Source organism: Chionomys nivalis, chromosome 9 (genome assembly GCF_950005125.1).
Source record: "Chionomys nivalis chromosome 9, mChiNiv1.1, whole genome shotgun sequence".
NCBI classification, from domain to species: domain Eukaryota; kingdom Metazoa; phylum Chordata; class Mammalia; order Rodentia; family Cricetidae; genus Chionomys; species Chionomys nivalis.
Window position 1 is genome coordinate 11228701 of NC_080094.1, and position 5451 is coordinate 11234151.

The window sequence follows — 5451 nt, forward strand, 5'->3', positions numbered from 1 at the left end:
CCTGCATAGAGCCAGGGCCTGTACTGTGTCTCCCCAGAAGGCCTTGAAGGGCACCACGCCAGGCCCTTTCTTTCCTTTGGAGACTGGCCTGACTCACACGGGTTGCACTGTGAGTCCGTGGGCAGGAGGCCTCTGTGACCAGCAGTGTTGGGTTACCCCAGTGACATTCAATTGTTCCTAAGCGAGGAGGCCCGTTTCTTGGCAGCTTGGGGCCCTGGATTCCAGGAAGCCCTGCTTGACTCCTGCTTGTTTCCAGTTAGCAGGGTGGGTCTCGCTTTCCACAGCTTACATAATGGCAGAGCTCACAGGCACTTTCCTTCTCTTGTTGAGGCTCCCGAGTGCTCTGAGCACATCCCTGGCCAGGGAGGGAGCCAGGGGACGGAGGAGAAGGGCGTGGCCCAGGAGCTCAGCCAAGGTGGACCTCACCACTCCGGAGGAAGAGGTCTTGTAGTAGTAGCTGGGGGGCACATAGACCCTTGCCTGTGTGGCAGGAGTCCTTGTGTATGCAGGTGCGGAGAGAGAAGAACAGGTAGCAGATAGGACAGGCTCCATAGGTTCTAGGTTCAAATGCCTCTCTTACGTACTGGCTGTGTAATTTGTGAAGGAGTGCCTCACTTTCCGCACCTATAGAGACAAAACAACAACAGCAAAACCCCCTACTCTGTTCAGTCACGAGTGGAATTGATCATGGCTGTTTCTGTAGCTGAGCGTGAGAGGCCTTGGGTTCTAGTCCAGTACTAGAGAGAAACAAAACAAAACATTGATGTAAGTAAAGCTCTTAAAGCGATGCTGGGCACACAGAAAAGCTCTCCCCAGGGTTCTTATTTTAAAATAGTGACTATTAGGGGTGGGGTTGTAGCTCAGCTGGAAGCAAGCCTGCGTAGCAAGCTCGAAGTCCTGACTTCCATCTGCAGCACCACAGAAACCAGAGTGGACTGGCTCACAGCCATAATCCTAGCATGCAAGAGACGGAGACAGGAGAATCAGATGTTCAGAAGTCGTCTTTGGCTACACATGAACTTGGAGGCTAGCCTGGGCTACATGACACTCCCTCCCCCAGCCAAAAAAAGAAACCTAGTAGATTTTGTACAATGTGATAGCACACAGCTGTAATCCAAACATGTGAGAAACTAAGACAGGAGAATTGCCCAAGTGTGAGGTCAGCCTGGTTAGAGTGTGACCCTACCTCGATCTCCTCTCAAAAAACAAAAAAGCACAGTTTGAGTTTCCCAACTTCCAAAATCTGAAATCTGAAATCTACAAGATCCACACACATTCAGATTTCCAAATGAGAGTGTTCAACGGACTGATTCTGAATGCTCCAAAGTCCCCAAGTCTAAAGTTAGAAATACTGGCGGCCTCAAGCGTTTGGGATAAGGGATACTGAACTCTGTATTCATCAGAGAGGAGGGACATACATGTCCCCAGGGAGCCAGCATTCCTTCGGGCTCTCTGTTATTTATTGATTTATTTCTGAGACAGTTTTTTATAGCCCAGGCTAGCCTCAAACTTGCTACACAGCCAAGGATGATCTTGAAGACCTGGTCTTCCCATTTCCACTTGTAATGCCAAGATCACAGGCCACCCTCTTTTCCTTTGAGACAGGTTCTTGCCACATAGCCCTGGCTGCGCCTACAATTTGTGGCAATCCTTTTCCCTCCTCTCCTGGGGCTTAGGATTGTTCCTGGCTGTAGCTGTATTTCTGTGTCTCTCGATAGGGGATGGCTGAACAAATCATGGCGCATGCGTACTATTGAATTCTGAGTAGTGAATTAAGAAATGAATAGGCTCAGTGATGGAGATAGCTCAGTGCATATGGGCTTCTGTCACCAAGTCTAATGACTCCCAAGCTCCCACAGGGTGAAGAGAGGAAGCATTGTGGCTTGTATACATCCTTAAACACTCATACAGACAAATGTAATTTAAATAATTTTAAAAAGAAGACTACCAGCTGGGCATTGGTAGTGTGCGCCTTTAACCCCAGCATTCGGGAGGCAGAGTCTGGTGGATTTCTGTGAGTTCAAGGCCAATCTGGTCTACAGAACAAGTGCCAGGACAGGCTCCAAAGCTACACAGAGAAACCCTGTCTTGAAAAACAAACAAACAAACAAACAAAAGACTACCATAGTTCTCCATGGCCTGGTCTGTTAAGACTTCTAAATATAATGTTTACTAGGAAAAAAAAAATCAAGCATCAGCCGGGCAGTAGTGGCACACGCCTTTAATCCCAGCACTCGGGAGGCAGAGGCAGGCGGATCTCTGTGAGTTCGAGGCCAGCCTGGTCTACTAGAGCTAGTTCCAGGACAGGAACCAAAAACCAAAAAGCTACGGAGAAACCCTGTCTCAAAAATCCAAAAAAAAAAAAAAAAAAAAAAAAAAAAAGCTAGTTCCAGCACCAAAGCTACGGAGAGAAACCCTGTCTAAAAAAAAAAAAAAAAAAAAAAAAACCCACCAAACCAAACAACAACAAAAATCAAGCATCAACAGAGAAACCCTGTCTCGAAAAACAAACAAACAAACAAACAAACAAACAAACAAACAAAGACTACCATAGTTGTCTATGGCCTGGTCTAGAAAGACTTCCAAATATAATGTTCAATGGGAAAAAAATAACCAAGCATCAAAAGAATAAAATGGGGCATGGAAATGAATGCAAAGAGGCAAAATGCAAAGTAGCTACTGGTCACCCACACACTGGGAAAGACAAAGTAGCTACTGGTCACCCACACACCGGGAAAGACACAGGAAAAAGCCAAGGACAGCTTAGTCACATGTTGCCACGAGCCACATGTCACTATTTACATTTAAATGCAAATCAATTAAAATTAAATAAGATGTCATAACATCCAGCTCCTGCACGGCAGTAGCCATGCTTCAAGCCTGGCCCTTGGGAGAAGATGGTTGTCAGTGTAGGAAAAGGTCCTAGGAAGCAAGTGCACCTTCTGCAAGGCTGATTGACAGGTGAGAGCTTCAGGGATGTAGAGGTTGGAACATAATCGCAATTTATCTTTTTTTTTTTTTTTTTTTTTTTTTTGGTTTTTCGAGACAGGGTTTCTCTGTGGTTTTGGAACCTGTCCTGGAACTAGCTCTTGTAGACCAGGCTGGTCTTGAACTCACAGAGATCCACCTGCCTCTGCCTCCCGAGTGCTGGGATTAAAGGCGTGCGCCACCACCGCCCGGCTCGCAATTTATCTTGAGCTATCTTTACTCCTCTCGCTTTCTCGTTGTGGAGACAGGGTTTCTCAGTGTAGCTCTGGCTGCCTCTGTCTCTCAAAAGCTGGGACTAAAGGCTTGTGCCACTATGTCCAGCTGTCTTGGGCTATCTTTAGCCTCCTAAGTAACTATCCTCTGCCTCTTCTATATAGACTCAGCTGTGACTAACAGTCCTGGTTTCTACCAACTAAAGGCAGAAGAGTGTCACCAGACAGCCGCTGAAGCCCTTAGCTACCTCTTCTCTGCTTCCATTCAACCCACTTTAATGCCACCGCCAGCATAACTGAAAAGTGGCTTGATTGATGTTTTTATACTCTGTTACTATTAAACCTTTATTGAATGTTGTCATGTAACAGAATTTGGGGTAATCTAAATCTGTATTTCTGGGCCTTGTCGCTCATGTTTGTCTCCAGAATAAACTCTCTCTTTCTCTCCTGGTCTACAAGAGCTAGTTCTAGGACAGGCTACAAGAGCTAGTTCTAGGACAGGCTCCAAAGCTACAGAGAAATCTTGTCTCAAAAAACCAAACACACACACACACACACACACACACACACACACAAAATTGAAAATCAAAAGAAACAAACCCAAAAATAGTAAGGTAAAAAAATACCAAAGCAAAAGGTATATATACATACACACAACAACAACATGGAGTTCATTTTGTGTTAGCCAACTACTTCTGGACATAAGTCCTGCCTTGGAGTGTGATTGATAGAACCAGTGTCACTCCATTGAAAAGAACCGATTTTCCCTTTTCCAGTGGACATCAGTTGCAAATAGCCTCTTGTTTGGAGGTGGAAATGCTAAGAGCCGGGGGTGATGGATAACACCAGGCCCAGCAGGACTGGTGGACATAGGAACTCACAGAGACTGTGGCAGAGAACACAAGGCCGGCCCAGGTTCAAGTCACGTGGTGTTGGGGTGGGGTGGGGTGGGGTGGGGTGGGGGGCAGGACGGTGAGGTGGGGCACGGACGTGGGGGCACGGACAGTTTGGTGTTGACACTGTCAGAGCAAGGCAAGAAAGCTAAAGGGGGACTGGGCGTGCCCATAATCCCATTTAGGAAGATTGCTGCAAGTTCAAGGTTAGCCAGGCTACACGGTACCAGGTGGTACATAGCAAGGCTCTGTCTCAAAAGTGAAAAGAACTCCTGACTCTTCTTCCAGTTCCTGAGTAATGGAATCACAGGTGTGTGCTGCCACGCCCCGTTGAGCACGTCGACTGTATCTCAACCCGTTTACTGTCACTAGTACTACTACTTGTGGAGACCCAGCCTATTTCTACTTGTTTGAAGGTCAGAGAGTTTGAGGTTTCACAAAATTGTTGACAGCAACTAGGGCCGCACATCCTAACCCAGGATGTGGTTACTCGGTCCTTTTGACTTTAAGATGGCCCAGACAGGTAGATCCACACCCCTTGACCATTCTAGCGTACTTCTTTTAAGATGGGGGTTTGACCTTGGGAGTGGCTGTCTTCAGGCTACTTGGTCTAGGGTGGGTTCACTGTCTAAACAGCAGAAAGCTTCTGTCAAGAATTAATGACTCGATAGCTCGAGTCCTAGTTATCCTTTGTATCATATTAGTGCAGTCTTTTGTTTTCTTACCCTTTTTGTATTGGGATATAAAAGTTTATGAAAAATAAACGCAGGTGTTTAATCTCAGCACTTGGGAGGCAGAGACAGGTGGATCTCTGTGAGTTCAAGGCCAGCCTGGTCTACAGAGCTAGTGCCAGGACAGGCTACAAAGCTACACAGAGAAACCCTGCCTCAGAAAAAAAGAAAAATAGATGCAGGTGAATTCAGCATTCGGTATTCGCCAAGTTGCCCTCCCATTACTATCCTATGTCTTAGTAATTTTCTCTTATCTCTGTTACTCCTACTTAACATTTTTCTAATCCTCATGCACCTTACCCTGGTAAGCAGTATACTTGTCAAAGCTGGTCTCTGACAACAACCACTACTATGTTTTTTTTTTTTTTTGGTTTTTCGAGACAGGGTTTCTCTGTGGCTTTGGAGCCTGTCCTGGAACTAGCTCTTGTAGACCAGGCTGGTCTCGAACTCACAGAGATCCGCCTGTCTCTGCCTCCCGAGTGCTGGGATTAAAGGCGTGCGCCACCATCGCCTGGCAACAACCACTACTATTATTACTGTTTGTGAGACAGGGTTTTACTGTGTAGTCCTGGCTGTTCTGGAACTTCTTCTGAGGACCAGACTGGCCTTAAACTCACAGAAATCCAC